We start from the raw sequence: 20,372 nt of genomic DNA on the forward strand, positions 1-20,372 counted from the left end.
TATCCATACTGTTGCATACATCAGGGGTTTGTTTCTTTTTATTGCTGAGAAGTACTCTGTTGTATTGATACACATCAATTTATTCACCATTCCTCCTGACAGACATTTGTGTGGTTTCCAATTTTGAGCAATTATGAAAAATGCTGCTATGAACATTTATGTACAACTCTTTGTTTAGACATATACTTTTATTTTTCTCTCAAATGTTTTTATTTCCTGTGAATGAAATTTCTGGGTTGTATGCAAAGCATGTGTTTAACTTCTTAAGAAATTGCCAAACTGTTTTTCCAAGTGGTACTATTTTATATTTCCACTATCACTGTTGGAGTTTCAGTTGTTCTACATCCTCATTAACACTATTATCAGTGTTTCAAATTTTAACCATTACCCATAAGTTTTATTCATGTTGTCTCATAATTTTAACTTACATTTCTCTGAAGATTGGTTATGTTGAACATATTGTTATGTATTTATTAGCTGCCCATAATCCTCTTTTGTGAAATGGATGTTTAAATATTTTGCCCATTTAAAAAAAATCAGGCCTCTTATCTGTTTCTGAATGATTTATAGGAGTTCTTATATTCTCGATATAAATTCCTTGTCAGGGCTGGGCGCAGTGGCTTACGCCTGTAATCCCAGCACTTTGGGATATCGAGGTGGTTGGATTACTTGAGGTCAGGAGTCTGAAACCAGCCTGGCCAACATGGTGAAACCCCGTCTCTACCAAAAGTACAAAATTTAGCCAGACATGGTGACACACACCTGCAATCCCAGCTACTTGGGAGGCTGAGACAGGAGAATTGCTTGAACCGAGGAGGCGGAGGTTGCAGTCAGCCAAGATCATACCACTGCACTCCAGCCTGGGTGGCAGAGTGAGACTCTGTCTCAAAAAAAAAAAAAAAAAAAAAAGAAAAAAATTCCTTGTCAGATGTGTGTATGTCCGTGTGTGTGTGTGTGTGTGTGTGTGTATATGAATGACTATGTAACTATATATTATATACATGTGTCTGAAACTTGCCTTTTTAATATTTAAAAATGGTGTGTTTCACAGAGCAGGAGTTTTTACTTTTGATTAAGTCCAATTTATTAATTTTGTTCTTTTGTGCTTAATGCTTTTTTGTGTCTTTCAGAAAAGAAAATAACAAAAAAGAAAATCACACACACAAAGTCTTTAACCTTAAGTTTGCAAAAATTTTCTCAATGTTTAGAAGTTTAATAGTTTTAGCCTCTTTGTTATACTTATGGTAATTTTAGAGTTAATTTTTGTGTATGTTTGAGGTAAGGTTATTAGTCTGTTTTCACACTGCTGTAAAGAACTACCCAAGACTGGGTAATTTATAAAGGAAAGAGGTTTAGTTGATTCACAGTTCCACATGGCTGAAGAGGTCTCAGAAACTTACAATCATGGTGGAAGGTGAAGGGAAAGCAAGGCATGACTTACATGGTGGCAGGAGACAAAGACAGTGAAGGGGAAACTGCCAAACGCTTTTAAACCATCAGGTCTCGTGAGAACTCACTTCACTATCGTGAGAACAGCGTGGGGGATACTGCCCCCATGATCCAATCACCTCCCACCAGGTCCCTCCTTTGACACATGGGAATTACAATTTGAGGTGAGATTTGGGTGGGGACACAGAGCCAAACCATATCATAAGGGATGAGGTCAAGTTTTTCCAAATGAATATACAAAGTTCCATCACATTTGTTAAAAAGACGGAGGTTGTGGTGAGCTGAGATCATGCCACCGTACTCCAGCCTGGGCAACAGAATGAGACTCCACCTCAAAAAAAATTAATAGATCACATATAGTAGATCTATTTCTGGACTGTCACTACTGTTCCTTTGATTTATATATCTGCCCTTATAACATTACACTGTCCTGATTGTAGCTTTTTTTTTTTTTTTTTTTTTTTTGAGATGGAGTCTTGCTCTGTCACCCACGCTGGAATGCTGTGGCACAATCTCGGCTCACTGCAACCTCTGCCTCCCAGGTTCAAGCAATTCTCCTGCCTCATCCTCCTGAGTAGCTGGGATTACAAGGACCCACCACCATGCCTGGCTAATTTTTGTATTTTTTTTTTTTTTTTTAAGTAGAGATGGGGTTTTGCCGTGTTGGCCAGTCTGGTCTCGAACTCCTGACCTCATGATCTGCCCGCCTCAGCCTCCCAAAGTGCTAGAATTAGAGGCATGAGCCACTGCGCATGGCTCTGATTGTAGCTTTATAATCAGGTAATATAAGTCCTCCAACTTAGTTCTTTTTCAAATTGTTTTGGGTATTTGATGTCCTTTGTGAATTTTGGAATAAGCTTATCATTATCTAAAAATAATCTGCTGAGATTTTGATAGGAATTGAGTTAAAGATATAAATTAATTTGGAAAGTATTAACTATATTGAGTTTCCAATCTATGAATGTAATATATCCCTCTGTTCATTTAAATTTTCTTTAATTTCTCTTAGCAGTGTTTTAGTTTCCATTTTGCAGATCTTGAATAATTTTTTTTAATTATACTTTAAGTTCTAGGGTACATGTGCACAATGTGCAGGTTTGTTACATAGGTATACATGTGCCATGTTGGTTTGCTGCACCCATTAACTCGTTATTTACATTAGGTATTTCCTAATGCTATCCCTTCCCCTGCCCACCCTCCATGACAGGCCCCGGGGTGTGATGTTCCCTGCCCTGTGTCCAGGTGTTCTCATTGTTCAGTTCCCACCTATGAGTGAGAACATGTGGTGTTTGGTTTTCTGTCCCTGTGATAGTTTGCTCAGAATGATGATTTCCAGTTTCATCCATGTCCCTGCAAAGGACATGAACTCATCATTTTTTGTGGCTGCATAATATTCCATGGTGTATATGTGCCACATTTTCTTAATCCAGTCTATCATTGATGCACATTTGGGTTGGTTCCAAGTTTTTGCTATTGTGAATAGTGCCACAATAAACATACGTGTGCATGTGTCTTTATAGCAGCATGATTTATAATCCTTTGGGTATATACCTAGTAATGGGATGGCTGGGTCAAATGGTATTTCTAGTTCTAGATCCTTGAGGAGTCGCCACACTGTCTTCCACAATGGTTGAACTAATTTACACTCCCACCAACAGTGTAAAAGCATTCCTATTTTTCCACATCCTCTCCAGCACCTGTTTTTTCCTGACTTTTTAATGATCACCATTCTAACTGGTGTGAGATGGTATCTCACTGTGGTTTTGATTTGGATTTCTCTGATAACCAGTGATGATGAGCATTTTTTCATGTGTCTGTTGGCTGCATAAATGTCTTCTTTTGAGAAGTGTCTGTTCATATCCTTTGCCCACTTTTTGATGGGGTTTTTTTTTCTTGTAAATTTGTTTAAGTTCTGTGTAGATTCTGGATATTAGCCCTTTGTCAGATGGGTAGATTGCAAAATTTTTCTCCCATTCTGTGGGTTGCGATTTCACTCTGATGGTAGTTTCTTTTGCTATGCAGAAGCTCTTTAGTTTAATTAAGATCTTGAATAATTTTTAAAAATTTATACCTAAGTAGCTCACCTTTTTGAATGCTCTTATAAATTATATTTTAGTTACTTTTCCAGTTGTTTGTTGCTAATATATACAGATGCAATTGATTTTTACATGTTAATCTTGTATGCTGAAACAAGGTTAATCTCATTTATTCTACTAGGAAGACTTTTTAGGATTTTCTAGGTATACAGTCATGTCATCTGTAATTACAAATAGTTTTCTTTGTTTCCAAACGGTATGTCCTTCCCTTTTTGTTTTGCCTTTTTACATTAGCTAGGACCTCCAGCATTATATTTCCTTGTTCCAAATTTATGTGGAAAAATATTCAGTTTTACACCATTCAGTATGATGTTAAATGTAGGTTTTTTTGTAGATAGTGTTAATCATGTTGAAGAAGTTCTGTTCCTAGTTTGCAGAGTTTTGATCATGAATAGGTATTAACTGTTGTTAAATACTCTTCCTACATCTATTGAAATGCACCATATTCTGTTACCATGATAATATGATAAACTAACATATTAAATTGTAAATTAACATTAAATTCTTTTGCTAGCTTAATATGATAAATTACATTAATTGATTTATAAATGTAAAGCCAAGATTGTATTCCAGGAATAAACCCCACTTGATTATGGATTGCTATCCTTTAAAAATATTACTAGATACAATTTGCTAATTGTGTTGGAAGGATTTTTTTTATTCATGTTCATAAAGGACAGTGATCTATAATTTTCTTTTCGTATAATGTCTTTGTCAGGTTTTCTTAGCAGGGAATACTGGCCTCATCTTCTATTTTCTGAAAGAGCTTGTGTAGAATTTGTATTATTTTTTTCTTGAAATGTTTGAATGTTGAATGTAGAATTCATTAGGAAGCCATCTGGCCCCAGAGATTTTTTTGTGTGTAAAGGTGATTAATTACAAATTTAATTTATTTAATAAGACATAGGTTCAGATTTTCTGTTTCTTCTTAAGTTTTGGTAAGTTGCATTCTTTTAGGAAATTTGTCCATTTCATCTAAGTTGCCAATTTTTTTGGCATTATATTATTGATAATATTTCATCCTTTTAATATCTGAAATATCTGTAGCGATGTTCTCTCTTTCATTCCTGATATTAGCAATTTATATCTATTCTTTTATTTATTTATTTTTTCTGAGACAGGTCTGTCTTTGTCACCCAGGCTGGAGTGCAGTGGTATGATCATAGCTCACTGTAATCTCAAACCACTGGGTTCAACAAATCCTCCTGCCTCAGCCTCTCTAGTAGCTGGGACCACAGGTGTGCACCATCATGCCCAGCTAATTTCTTTTTTTATTTTTTGTAGAGTAGGTCTTGCCATGTTGCCCAGGCTTTATTTGTTTGTTTGTTTATTTATTTATTTATTTATTTAGAGACAGAGTCTTGCTCTGTTGCCCAGGCTGGAGTGCAATGGCATGATCTCAGCTCACTGCAACCTCTGCCTCCCTGGTTCAAGTGATTCTTCTGCCTCAGCCCCCGAGTAGCTAGGATCACAGGTGTGTGCCACAACACCTGGTGGATTTTTGTATTTTTAGTAAAGACGGGGTTTCACCATGTTGATCAGGCTGGTCTCAAATTCCTGACCTCATGATCCGCCCGCCTCAGCCTCCCAAAGTGCTGAGATTATAGGCGTGAGTCACTGTGCCCAGCCCCAGGCTATATTCTTTTATTTTTGAGAAGTTGATGTAGGATTTTATTAATTATATTGATTATTTAAGAGAACGAACTTTTGCTTTTGCCCTAACCCTAACCCTAATATGTTTTTTATTTTATTGTTTTCTGTTCTTGGTTATACTATTTCTTTTTACATATTTTTGGGGTATAATTTGCTCTTGTTTTTCTAGCTTCTTAAGGTTACATTATTGACCCGTTATCTGCCTATCGATTCAGGTTTGCTTTTTCCCTGCTTGATCTTTTATAGCCAGTGTTATGTTAAATGCTTTCCTCATTGTTATTCATTCTTTTATTATTTTGGATCATGTCTTGTTTTCTCCAATCTGTTTTTACAAGACAGATACAATCATACCTTGTTCTTTGACCTGTGCACAGATATTAACTTAGTGTTCTGTATATGTTACGTGCTTAATAATTATTTAAAAATATTTTAGTGTGTTTCCATGCACCAGATCTATATGAAGAGTGGGGAACAATGCATATAAGAGGAGTGGAGCTTAACATTCCTATTTGGTCATCAAAAGCCAGCTCAAACATCATCTCTTCTTGGAAGGACTCTCCATAGGCAGAAAGTGTCGCTCTCTTTCATTCTATTTTCTTTATCTTGTATACACTTCTCTTGTTGTACTGATGTTGTAATATTTTAAAAATTAGCTTATAGGTCGGCCTTTCCTACTGTAGTCTTAGTTTTTGACAACAGGGACACTGTCTTGTTCCTTGGTGCCTAGCACAATGCCCAACATACAGAAATTATCCATTAAATGTTTGGGTGAATGAAAGAACAAAAAGCCTTTCTGTGCCTCTGAAGTCTGGTGAAACATTCAGAACATATGTAACAATCTGTGCTCTGTTGTTCTATATTTCAGAGAATAAACATGCAGGCCTATTGTGTTTTTGAAATGCATTTTAAATGGAAAAAGTTTCAGCATGTGTTGTAAGTTACTGCTGTCCCTCAGAGTAGGGTCCGGAATCAATCAATGTCTAGGACCCAAAAGCACATGGACACCACCACTATTCACCCCCAACCTTTTAATCTGTCTCAAGAGAAAATGATTGGTTTAAGCCAAACTAACCTCTCCTTCCTTCGTTCTCAGACATGGGGACTGGTTCACAAAGAAAGAGGGTCTGCATCTCCACTATTTCAGAAATGCTGAATTCAGAGCACTTAGACAATGGGAAATGTCCCGAAACTCCAGCCAGATCATTTTGTTCGCCCTCCCTAGGGCTGTTGTCACAGTGGCCCTGCCAAAGCTCTCGACAAGTCTTCCTAATCTCTTACATGCTTGGTTCTCTGGAGTTTTCCAGGCACTTTCCTACCCATTATCTTTTCTAATCGCCACAACAGCTGCTATATGCGGTATTCCAGAGGGCACCAAATGAAGGAAAGAGATCCAGCTCTAGAGCTAGACAGCACTGATTCAATTCCTGCTCTGCCACTTACTGATGTGGCAGGGGGCAAATATGTTTACCTCACTAAGCCTCAGTTTTCTCGTTTGTAAAATGGGGATAATAATACCTCAAAGGCTTCTTGTGTAACTCAGAGCTAATATGCATAAGCCATTTAGCACAGGGTTTGGTACCTGGTGGGTGCTGATAAATGGTAGCTATAATTGTTATTATTTTCATGTTCTGTTAATGTAATTACTTTGGTTTCCTGTAGCAATTCAGGGTAAGATTAAACCAGGTGCCATAGTGCAGTGAAATACTGCTAATGGCTAATGGACATCATCTATATTGTTGATTAACTGACTTATCACACAATATTTTCTAAAAGCAAGGGTAGAGGGAACTTTAAAAACCTAAAACCAAAAAGAAAAAGCACCAAACCAAATGGAATAAAGGCAAGCCCTGTAGCTTAAATACTGCTGGAGTGCAATTATGTCTGTCTTGGAATCAGTGTAGACCTTGTGCTTAAAGTGGCTGCTTTGGATAATTTAGTGTTAGTTTATTTGTTCCTATGAACAATTTAACAAAAAATTGAACTGGCATCTATGCAGTGCTGAATGCTAAGTTTAGAGAGAGAAATGAATATATAAACCTTTGATTTGCTGAACAAACCTTTGCTCTTCAACAAAAGACTGTACAAAGAACACAGAGCACGGAGCCTCTAACTCTACCTGGGAGAACTGGGCACAGGGGAGATGAAGGATAGATTGGCTTTTCCTCAGATGGTGTTAATACTAATGCCATCTTCAAACTGTGATGAGGTTTTGTGAAGATCGCTGTGGGAAGTGGTGAAGTGATGATTAGCTTGGCATGATAATCAAATATTTGCTCTATAGCTAGGCAGAACTCTGAGTGAGAATCCATGCTATGTCACTGATGAGTTGGATGAACCTTGGATAAGTTGGTTCAGGTGCTTGTGTTTACACAACTTAAAATGGAGATGCTAGTAATAGCTATTTTGGACACTTTAAGGGACCAACAAAAAATTTCCTATCTTCCTCATTTAGACTTGGAACTAATTGAAAAGGTGGAAATTAGATAGATGGGTATAAAAATGTCATGTTACTACTCATAAAACTGTATTGAAAAACTTGGATGCTTAGAAATGATGGGCTTCCTAATTCTACACCCCAACAATGAACATAGTCACTAGGCACTGGCAGAAATGGAAACTACAGGCCCCTTTTAGGAGGAAAATCTGCTCTACGAAGCTTACTCAGCAAGCAGACTCTAATGCATTCAGGCCAAAGAGTGGTTTTAGACGTGGCTGAGCCAAGTGCATCTAGTTTCTTCTTCCCAACTAACCAATGGGTTGAGTGACTCTCCCAGGGAGAATGAGGGGTGAGTAAGAGGCTAAGAGTTTGCTGTGGTGAAGATCCTTAATTCTACAGGAAAACCTGAAGTCTGAGAAAGGGAGGGTGCTTCCAACATCCATATTAGCAAAGAACTGGATTAAATATGAGGTAAAATATACAGTGAGCACTCTAAGCATAGTGCCTGGCATGCAGTAAACACTGAACAAATGTTAGCTTTTATTGTTGTTACTACGGCAGTAGATTAACAGGGCCCAATATATTCTCTGATATTTTTCCCTTAATGTATCCATGAAGACATGCAAAAACTCAAACACTGGATGCTACAGAAAGAACCATATGCCAAAGTCTGAAGGGGGATTTTTTCCAGCTCTGCTATTGATAAATATGTCCATCCTGGATAATACTGTTGTATAGAAACCATGGAACTCCCTTTTGGGAAGCAGGGATGTAAATTGATCCAAAATATCGACAAACCTTATGCAGCAACATCTCTTCTGCATTTGGATAATTTTAGCTTGATAGAAGTCCTAGCCTCTCATTTTCATAATTTTTTTCCACACACGATCAGAAGCTACAACTCACAGAACATGTGATGCATTGCATCTGGAAAGTAGCTATCCAAGGAAAAGCATTCTGGTAGAAATGGTAGAGTTCTGGGAACAGTGCAGTAGGTAGAGATGGGGTAGTGATGAAGGAAGAGGCAGGAGAAAAAGGATGGGGTCTCTATGCTCTATATAATAAAAGAACCAACAAATGCATCTAGCCCCAAAGTCAGTGAGAGGAGAGTTCTCCTCAGCCCTGATCAGTCAAGAAGGATAATTGCCTACCCAGCCTAGGACTAGGTGCCATGCATATCCACCCCTACTTTAAGTCTAAATCTTATAAAAGAATACTTCAGCACCGAGAGGGACAGAGAGAAAGCAAGGAGATGCCATGGCCTCTACTTGTTGGCATACGGTGGTCCTTGTACAAGGATAAGTCAATAGGTTTTTTTAAAGTGCCCTATAAAAATTACTATAGCATAAAGGAAATGGAAAATTATTCTCTAGGCTCAAAGGGAAATCATAACTCTAAAAATTACTTGCTATAGAAGTCAGAAAATATTTTGGAAAACATTTGCTTTTTTTCAATTAAATGTAAAAAGTCATGGTATCTCTGAAAAAGGACAGGTGAGCCTGAAACAGAAATGGTGTGAGATGAAAAGAGTTTGAAAGTCAAATCCAAAAGCAAGACTAATATTCATGTCCATTTTGGACATGATTTTATAAAATGAAATTTCCTGAAGAAAATATTGGAATGAAACAAAAATATATAAGTTTTAATAAAACAAACTATTCTTTTTTTTTTTTTTATTATACTTTAGGGTTTTAGGGTACATGTGCACAATGTGCAGGTTTGTTACATATGTATCCATGTGCCATGTTGATTTCCTGCACCCATTAACTCGTCATTTAGCATTAGGTGTATCTCCTAATGCTGTCCCTCCCCGCTCCCCCCACCCCACAACAGTCCCCAGAGCGTGATGTTCCCCTTCCTGTGTCCATGAGTTCTCATTGTTCAATTCCCACCTATGAGTGAGAACATGCGGTGTTTGGTTTTTTGTCCTTGCGATAGTTTACTGAGAATGATGTTTTCCAGTTTCATCCATGTCCCTACAAAGGACATGAACTCATCATTTTTTATGGCTGCATAGTATTCCATGGTGTATATGTGCCACATTTTCTTAATCCAGTCTATCGTTGTTGGACATTTGGGTTGGTTCCAAGTCTTTGCTATTGTGAATAGTGCCGCAATAAACATACGTGTGCATGTGTCTTTATAGCAGCATGATTTATAGTCCTTTGGGTATATACCCAGTAATGGGATGGCTGGGTCAAATGGTATTTCTAGTTCTAGATCCCTGAGGAATCGCCACACTGACTTCCACAATGGTTGAACTAGTTTACAGTCCCACCAACAGTGTAAAAGTGTTCCTATTTCTCCACATCCTCTCCAGCACCTGTAAAACAAACTATTCTTTAGTAGAAGAAAAGGCCAGTGTTTGGAGATTAACGTGATTTGGTATTTTCCAGGTGACTTTTATATATTGTTGATGACATTTTTTAAAGAGGAAGACAAGATTCTGTAAAAATTTGTGCAAAAAAATCACAAAACACAACCAAAACCAACAGCAACACATTATCAAGAAACAAAAATCAGACTTCTCATTGGCAACACTGAATAACTTAAGAAAATAGAACAATTCTGCATAGTTTTGAAGGAAAAAATGTGAACCAAGTATTGGTCAGAGACATCAGGTGAGGGATCTGGAAATGAATAGCTGTTCAAGGAAAAACATTGTGGTAGAAACGGTAGAGTTCTGTGAACACTAATCTAGAATCTAGATCATTAGATTCTATAATCTAGTAGAATCTAAATTAATTCAAGAATGTTAAAATTGTAGTACAATAGAACAGATAATAAACATTGAAAATAAGTGAACAGTGTGAACATGAAAACTGTCAGGATCCTGTCAGAAGACAGAAATCATCTAGATATTTCAATCAGAGGGAATTTAATATAGGCTATTTGTTACTTAAAGGATGGTCTTCCTGAAGACACAAATAGGGCATTACTTCTCAAACTTTAATGTCGCCTGGGATCTTTTAAAAATGCAGGTTCAGGCTGGGTGTTGTGGCTTGCACCTGTAATCACAGCACTTTGGGAGGCCGAGGCGGGTGGATCACCTGAGGTTAGGAGTTTGAGACCAGCCTGGCCAACATGGCGAAACCCCATCTCTACTAAAAATACAAAAATTAGCCAGGCGTGGTGGCGCACACCTATAATCCAGCTGCTCGGGAGGCTGAGGGAGGAGAATTGCTTGAACCCAGGAGACGGAGGTTGCAGTGAGCCGGGGTTGTGCCACCGCACTCCAGCCTGGGCAATAGAGCAAGACTCCATCTCAAAAAAAAAAAAAAATAGATTCAAATTTAATAGATTTGGAATGAGCCCTGAGATTCAGCATTTTAAAGATGCTCCTAGATAAAGCCAATGCTGCTGGTTCCTGAAACACTTTTTGAATAGTAAGGAAATAGAAAAAGTTGAGGAAACCAGAGATTAGCAGTAACAGGAAGACACAACTTTCCTTAGGGTTGAAGAAACACGGGAGGGGATGATATTTCAGTGCCACTGAGTGGTAGCTAGCCCTGTGGCCAGGGTTTCCTGATGGGAGCTGGGACCAAGGTGGGAGGGGCTGGTAGGATCTGAAATCACAGTGGAGATGCAGCTGCTGCTAGAGACCTAGCTGGAGGCAGAGTGACAGGGAGTTAAATACCTTCACTAGCCTCTGATCTTCAGCGAGTATTTCCTGTTTGCTGCAATTACCTTCCCCAGTGCAGTATGCAGCCTTGTTGGCTCTCAGCTTCTCCTCTGAGTCAACCTTTAATATGCTGAGCAATTAATTAAACTTGATCCCAATCACTACCTCTAAACGTAGATAATCAAATCAATCACAAGGGGCTTTCTAGGCATAGGATCCACCTCTTAGAGCTAGAGAGATGCAGTAGGGGAGAGTAAGGGGGGAGTAACAAGTCTAGTTTACATTAATAACAAACGTAGTTTTCCTCTTACACTTATTGCCCTATGTAGCTTCTTTTCTCAGTGTGCGGACCACACCATGCTGTCACCCACTTCAAGGCCTAAACAAAGGCTGATGCCTTACCATGAAATGTGTTCCCCCGTACTCTGTATCTGGTTAACTCCTCATCATTTAGAGCTTAGCTTAAATGTCTCTGATTAACAAAAAGCTCCCTAACACCCTAGACTAGATAAGATCTGCCTGAAATAATTTCTTATAACATCTCTTCCTTGCTCTTCCTGGCACTTATAACAATGTGAACTTATATTTGTGTGATTATGTTCTATGTCCCTGTCCCCAACTAGGCTCTAAGTTCCATGAGGGTGAAAATGGTGTCTACTTTCTTAAATATGGTGTTTGCCATGCCTGGATGCACCTCTCCAGGTCATTAGCATAAAAAAGCAGATTGGGTGTTTTGGTGGCCAGAGAACATATTCCTGATGTTAACATTTGAGTGTAAAGTATAGAAATGTGATTTCTGGAAGGCATTTTGCTTTGATAATGAGCTGGTCAGTCAGGAGTTGATATTATTCTAAACTTTCAAAAGTTTCATCACATATGTAACCCATAAAAGTGGCATTTAAAAACAGGTGATAACAGCTACCATTTGTTGAATACTATCCCATGCCAAACACTGTGCTGTTTTACAGACATTATTTATTTAATCCTCACAACCACCTATAAGGTTATTCCCATTGTAGTGATGAGGACACTGAAACTCAGATGGTGAATGATGTCCTATATTTCATAAGTAGTGGAGCAAATATTAGGATTGATGTCTTTCTGTCTTTATCAAGCAATGTAACTATTGTAACTTCTAAATAACTAGTTTTAAGTTTAATGGGATTTTTTTTTTCTTTTTTCTAACTCAAGGGTGAAGACCTAAGCTGTGAATAGCACAAAGTCTTCAGGGAATGTTCCTTCCTGGGCAAAAGGTAAGTAAAGCAGGCACCGGTTTGTGCAGGGGTGTGGCAGCCCCTAAGGAAGCCCACAGTGGAATATATATCTCTCAGCTGCAAAGAGCCAAGAGAGGTCTTTACGGGAAGTTAAGTCCGAATTGGAACCAGGAGGAAGTTTGGCAGGTCAAAGCCACTGGTGTGCCAGCTCATAAGAGCTGATTGTTAAATTTTCAGGAATTTTGCAAGCTGGTTATTAGATATAGTCATTATTAAACATTAATTTTTATAAACCTGTAATTTAAAAGTATATTAAAAGCAAAGGTAACAAATACTTAAAACTTATTACTTCCTAATGATTTTATTACATTTTACTATTATTTATGCTCTTGAGTTATGTCTACTGAAACTGAATGGGAGAAATACTATGTAGTGGTATGCTACTGTGCATCTCTTCCCACTTCTGTGTGGGGAAGCTAGCTTGAAATTGTCCATCGTCCCATGTTTACACCACGGAAATTGGCAAGCACTACATAGCAGTCCTCCCATTTCTGAAAGCTGGTTGTTAGATGTTTGTTAGCACGCTACTACTGCTTTAATCCCTGGGAAAGGGGCCAAGATCAGAGCCAAATGTCAAAAGCCAAAGAACAGTGTACAGATTGAAGCTGTAGTTGCCTGTGATTGCTGCCCTCTATGATTTGGGGTACTTAGCATTCAGGGAGCTGGAGAATGGGGTTTTGGTATTTTGCAAATAGAAATGTTTGGTATAGAAAAAATGGTTTAAATGCTTATGAGAATAAAATTGTGAAATAGAAATTAGATAATATTAATATAAACTCAATTGGTAAACATTTTTTGAGGTCTAACAAAACCCCATTAGTATATAAAGTAGTTAGAGATGAGATACTGGGATGGTTTTTTCTTTTGAACTTGGAGGTGTTGTGTGAGGTGTAATGTATGTTACAAATTGGACACTCGTCACACCCTGCCACTGCGCCGCTACTGCATGACCACTGCCTTCTCTCTGACTATGGAAAGCTACAAGACAGTTCTGTACATTTTGGAATGTTTTTGACTCTTGTTATATTTGGAAGAGGCTCTGGGATGTTGTGTAAAGAAGCTGAGAATTATTTATAAGAGGTAAAGGTGAATTGTGAAATGATGTGATGGTGCGACTGTAGTTAGAATTACTGTCAACACCTTACAATTTTGGCTGTGCTTGTAGAATCGGTTTTCCTTAAAGGCTTTAATTATCTTTGAAATCTGATTCATGGCAACCCAGGCAGTAGGGCAAGGAATATAAAATTGTATAGAAATGTTCAATTCAAATTATTTGGGTGAAGTTGGCCAGTCTCAATAACTGGTGTGTTTTACCTGGCATGCTTTTCCTACTTGATTAAATGTCTTACTTGTTTTAATTGATTACAAAGTCATATGTGCTTATTGTAAAAATTCACATAACACAGACTACAAATCTCTTACAGACTCACAACCCCAAACCCCAGAGGTAATATCCTGTAAGTAAAACAGTTGAGAGTTTTTCTACCTATATGTACTTAACATATAAATATGAAAATTAAATGAGATCATATTGCTCTGCAACTCCTTTCATTTAAAAAAATGTGATATGGCATACCTACAGAAGATTATATAAATGGATGCATACAAATTATAACTAAATGAACACTGGTGCAATCTCTACCTAGGATATGAAACAGAAAATTGCCTGCACCTTTGAAAGTTGCTGTGCCCCTTCATAATCACAAGTGCTTACTACTATAACATAGGAAACCGTGACCTTGACTTCTGTGACAACCGTTGTCTTGCTTTTCTTCATACTTACACCACGTATCTATGTATTCCTAAATAATCTTTTGTTCAGTTTTGACTATTTTGAACTTTATATAAAAGAAATCATTCTGAATGCATTTTTGTAACTTCTTTCTTACATTCAGCTTTGAGAATGAGATAAATTAATTTTGCTGCATGTAGCTGTAGTTCATTCATTTTTATTGGTGTATAATATTCCATTGCAGATATAGAAATCAATTTGTTTAGCCAGTGGATTTTTGATGAACAATTGTGTCATTTTTAGTTTTTCGATATTTTTAATGTTGCTATTTTAAATACATACACACACATACATGTATCTGGTGTAAGTATATTAAGGTTTTCTTATGATGTATACCTAGGAGAGGGGTTATTGAATCACAGGGTTTGGACATGTTAATCTTTACTAGGTAATGCAAATTGTACTCCAGAGTGATTTACCAATTTACTTTCTGATCCATGATGGATGAGAGGATCCTATTTCTTTAAATGTTTGCCAATACTTGGTATTGCCAGGCTTAAAAATTTTTGCCTACATATATCATTATAGCTTTAATTTGCATTTATCTGATCCTAATGAGGCTATTTTTTTCACATAATTATTGACCATTTTGGTTTTCTCTCTCATGAAATTCCTGTTAAGTCATTTGTCCATTTTTGGTCTTGAATTGTCTTTTACTTAAGGATTCTTCAGTGTTCTTTCTATGCAGTTTTTCATCAAATCTAAGATGCCATCACTAAAAATGTACCACTGTATCACATTAAGAACAAAAACATTTTCAATTACGTTGTAACCTGCCAGCGATCATAAGATGCACCCCAACGTCCATGATGGTAAAATGTGGAAAACTGTTTGTCTCAGATACAAAAACTATGGTGTTCTAAGTAGAAGACCTTTGCCAGTTATATGTGTTGCAAATAGCTTCTCCTGATTTGTTGCTTGGTTTTTCCCTCTCTTTATAGTTCTCTTTGATTAACTGCAGTTCTAACTTTTAAGGAAGTCGAATTTATCTACCTTTTTCTCTATGGCTTTTTTTTTCTTTTTGCATCTTTTTAAAGAAATCATTTCCAGCTGTGAGATAATGAAGATACATTAATTTCTAAAAGTTACATAGTTTTCTCCTTCTCATTTTACCTTTAATCTACTGAGAGTTGATTTTAGTTATGGTGTAAAATAAGGTCCAATGGCATCTTTTACCTTATTGCCTGTGTCTTTCTTTTTCATTTTTGTTAACCTTTGTACCAACACTCTACTGAGTTTCCTATAGCTTAACATCTGTTGGAACAACTTCCTCTCCATTTCTTCTTCTTCAAGGACGTTTTTGGTTATTCTTGGCCCTTGGCACACATTTCACACACTCAAAATCCGCTTCCTCCAAACAAAAAACTTGCTAGGACTTTGATTAGGATTGCTTTGAATCTATAGATCAGTTTGAGAAATGACATAATAAAATTGAATCTTACAATCTATTAATGTGATTTGTATCTCCATTTTTGGAATCCTTATTGATTTCTGTTGATAATGTTTTATAGTTTTGTGTGTCTTGCAGAGTTACTGTAAGATATATTCCTGGGTATTTTAAATGCAATTAAAAGCAGTATTTGTGGTTTTGTGTCTTGTTGCGATATATAAAAATATAATTGAGATTTGTATATTGCCCTTGTATTCAGCAACATTTTATATTTCAAGTTTATTCTAATAATTCATTTATGGATTAAAAAAATCACCTACATATATAATCAAAACATCTGTGAGTAATATCAGTTCTGTTTCTTTTGTTTGCCATTATGCTAGGATTTCTAGTATCATAGTATAATAGTATAACAATCTAATACTGAAGAGAGATGATAACAGTGGGCAGTCTTGTCTTACTTTTTTTTTTTTTGAGATGGAGTCTTGCTCCCGCCCAGGCTGGAGTGCAGTGGCGTAATCTCAGCTCACTGCAACCTCCGCCTCCCAGGTTCAAGCGATTCTCCTGCCTCAGCCTCCTGAGTAGCTGGGACTACAGGCACGTGCCACCACACCTGGCTAATTTTTTGTATTTTTTTTAGTAGAAACAGGGTTTCATCATTTTGGCCAGGATGGTCTGGATCTCCTGACCTCATGATCCGCCTGCCTCGGCCTCCCAAAGTGCTGGGATTACAGGTGTGAGCCACTGTGCCCAGCCCTGTCTTGTCTTACTCTTGATCCCAAAAATAGCATCCATAGTTCACAGTTTGTTGCTGGGTTTTTATTTTTGTAATTACACTGTATAAGATTAATGAGTTTCCTTGTGTTCAAAACCAAGCTTAATGGCTGAATGATCTTTAACCAGTTTCTTTACTTGTCTGTGAATTAGTGTTCTTATCAGAAAAATTGGATGTCCTACTCTAGATTCCCTAAAATACAAGCACTGGGACAAGGATTAAGTGCTAATGCTTTAGGTGAGAGATGTGATCCCAGGGCAGCAAGAACAGATGAAAAGAAAAGGAAAGGTGGTAAAGTGTGGGAAGCAATGTAGGGTAAAGCCTTTCTGCACTGGCTACTGTCATGACTACAAACACATAATGGCATCTCAGCAGGTGAGTCAGTCACTCAGCCATGCATGAAGCCTCCAGACAGGCTGCATGGCCATCTATGTCTCAGCAGTCAGTGGGCAGGAGGAAGGAGAGATTTTATCCTTCTGCTTCCTGTCTTTTACTAGTCAAAATTTTCCCCACTAGGAGTTAACTTTTCCACACTGTGGGTTGCATTATCAGGCTTTTTGGCAGCTATGGGTAGCCACTCCTGTGGAGTGGCATTTCATCTGGGTCTGGAGATTGTAGGAGGGGCCAGAGACTCCAGATAAGTGGCTGCTCAGCCTCAAGCAGCAGAAGGGTGTGTCCTTTGGCTGAGATGCTGAGTGAAGCAGAGCAAATGGCTGAGTCCAGGAGACAGGTGAGGCTGAGAGACTATGAGGAGGAACAGAAGATAGGTCAAGTTGGTTGTGTGGATTAAATACATTACTTGCATTTAATCTTAGGTTAAATAAAATGCTCAGAAAAGTGCCTGGTATAAAGTGAGCTCTCAAATACTGTTAACTAAAATGCAATCCAATTTATAATCCTTTTCTCTATAGACATTAATCTTTGTGAAATACTTAAAGCCTTTCTCATTCAGCTATTATAAAAGTATCATCCATCTGGATTTTATTTCGGTATAAGAAGTGAGGTCAGAATCACGCTTTATGTTTTTCCAAATGACTTGACATGGGTCCAAACACCACATATTGAATATTTCATATTTTTCCGTTCCTTTGAAATTTGCTTTATAAGATAAAAACTTACATATTTATTTGCTAATTTATTAGCTTTTAATTCTGTTCTATTGATACATCTGTAAATTCTATTGTACTGTTGTAAGGATTGTAGCTTTATGATAATATAGTACTGTAGGGTGTGTTCCCATTTCTTGCTCTTCTTTTTAAAGATTTTCCTGATTATTTTCATATGTTTATAATTTTAGATAAAGTTAACAATCTTTTTTAAGGTTTCTTCTCTTAAAAATCCTGTTGAGATTTTGATTGCGAATATATTAAATTTACAGTGTAAATTAGGAAATATGTATGATGGTGCAATATACTTCTAAAGAACAAGCTCTCTCCTTTTATTCAAGATTTAATGTTTATTAGTAAAATTTTGTAGTTTCCTATAGGTACCAAACATTTCTGGTTATATTATTTCTAGATACTTTATGACTTTCTATAGTTGTGAATGGAATGCTTTCTTCTATCTTTATTTTACTTGATTATTGTTTGTATATTAGGAACCTATTGGCTGATTTTTAACAACGTTACTGAGTTATATTTTATAGTATTATATCCATTTCAAGTGTTCAATGATGTTTGGTAACATTTAGTGAGTGGTCCAACTACTACCGTGAACTAGTTTTAGAATATTTTCATTCTCCCAAGATACATTTTAGACTTATTTATAGTCAATCCCAGCCCCTACCCCCAGGACAACACCAGTCTACTTCCTATCCCTATAGATTTTCTGAACAATTCATGTAAACGAAATCTTGCTATATGTAGTTTCTTGTGTCCGGCTTGCTTTCACTTAGCAAGGTTCATCTATGATGTAGCGTGTGTCAGTATTTTGTTTTTACTGCTGAATAATATTTCACTGTATGGTTAAACCACATTTCCTGTATTCATTTACCAGTGATGGACATTTAGGTTCTTTCCAGTTTTGGACTATTATGAATAATGTTACTGTGAACGTGAAGTCTTTATGTGGACATGTTTTCATTTCTCTGGGGTAGATACATAGGAGAATTGTTGGGTTATATGGTAATATTATGTTTAACTTTTTGAGAAACTACCAAACTATTTTCCAAAAGGGCTATACTGTTTCACATTCCTACTAACAATGTATGATGGTTTTCTACTGACTTTAAAATATTTATGTTGTAAGTGACCATGGAAAATTGTTTTTATTATTTTTCTGTTGATGCTTGTATTAATATACATTCTTTCTGTTTTGTTGTTTGTTTTATTTTTAGTGGTAGGGTCTTGCTCTGTAGTCATGGCTGGAGTGCAGTGGCGCAATTATAGGTCATTGCAGCCTCGAACTCCTGGGCTCAAGTGACCCCCCTGCCTCAGCCTCCTGAATAGCTAGGACTATAGGCATGTGCCACTTATACCTGGCTAATTTTTATTTAAAAATTTTTTGTGACCGGGCGCGGTGGCTCACGCTGGTAATCCCAGCAGTTTAGGAGGCCGAGGCGGGCAGATCACAAGGTCAGGAGATCAAGACCATCCTGGCTAACATGGTGAAACCCCGTCTCTACCAAAAATACAAAAAAATTACCCGGTCGTGGTGGCGGGCGCCTGTAGATCCAGCTACTTGGGAGGCTGAGCTTGCAGCCTCCCAGGAGGCAGAGCTTGCAGTGAGCTGACATAGCGCCACTGCACTCCAGCCTGGGCAACAGAGCAAGACTCCGTCTCAAAAAAAAAAAAAAAAATGTTTGTAGGGATGATACCTTGTTATGCTTTCCCAGGCTGGTGTCAAGTAATCCTTCCTCCTCAGCCTCCCAAAGTCTTGGGGTTACAGGTGTGAGCCGCTGCACCTAGCAGAAAATATACTTAGTTGCACATGACAGCATTCCAACTCAAACTAGCTTAAGAAAAAATAAAAGAAAGTATATTGGTTTATGTAATGAAGAAGAACAAATGAAGTGTTAATCATTAACAACTAGAATTCAGGGAGTTAAAAGACTATCAGGTGGGGTCCCTCTCAGCTATGCTTCTTAATCTTTTTTTTTTTTTTTTTTTTTTTTTTGAGACAGAGTCTCGCTGTCACCCAGGCTGGAATGCAATGGCGCGATCTCGGCTCACTGCAGGCTCCGCCCCCAGGGTTCACGCCATTCTCCTGCCTCAGCCTCCCGAGTAGCTGGGACTACAGGCGCCCGCCACCTGACCCAGCTAATTTTTTGTATTTTTAGTAGAGACGGGGTTTCACTGTGTTAGCCAGGATGGTCTCCATCTCCTGCCTTCTGATCCGCCCGCCTCGGCCTCCCAAAGTGCTGGGATTATAGGCGTGAGCCACCACGCCCGGCTGCTTCTTAATCTTGAACATCTTGACAGATGATGCTTAATGGTACCGTTTTTGTCCTTTGATTTATGTAATATGTTTATCAATCTCTTGCTATTATACCATCCTTGGATCTCGAAATATACCCTATTTGGTCACATTGTATTATTTTGCATCCTGCAGTATTTTTTGCTAATACTTTGATTAAAACTTTTTCTAGATGCATGGGTGAGCTTGATCTTCTTTGTTTCATACTATCTTCAAGCAATTTTGTTATTAAAATGCTTACTAGTAAAATAAGTTCAAGAGGTTTCTATATTTTTATGTGGTCTGGAATAATTTAAACAGTATTATAATAATTTGTCCAATAGCTTAAAGCTGAATTCTAAAATCATTTGGACTTAGTATTACTTTCAAAGGTAGATTTCTTGTCATTTTCTAACAGCTTTTGTAATTGGTGTATTCAGTTTTTTTGCTACTTCTTGCATTAATGTTGGTAATTTTTATTTTGTTAGGAA

At 37.5% G+C, this 20,372-nt stretch overlaps 1 long non-coding RNA gene across 1 annotated transcript in view; it reads left to right on the plus strand.

The window, feature by feature from the left end:
- Nucleotides 1-20,372, plus strand: part of LOC129484401 (uncharacterized) — a 152,229-nt gene that overhangs the window by 20,705 nt on the left and 111,152 nt on the right. The window contains exon 2 of the long non-coding RNA XR_008658431.1: nucleotides 12,449-12,510. This is a non-coding gene — a long non-coding RNA (uncharacterized lncRNA). The remainder of the gene's footprint in view (nucleotides 1-12,448; nucleotides 12,511-20,372) is intronic.

This window comes from Symphalangus syndactylus, chromosome 6 (assembly GCF_028878055.3).
Source record: "Symphalangus syndactylus isolate Jambi chromosome 6, NHGRI_mSymSyn1-v2.1_pri, whole genome shotgun sequence".
Taxonomy (NCBI): Eukaryota; Metazoa; Chordata; class Mammalia; order Primates; family Hylobatidae; genus Symphalangus; species Symphalangus syndactylus.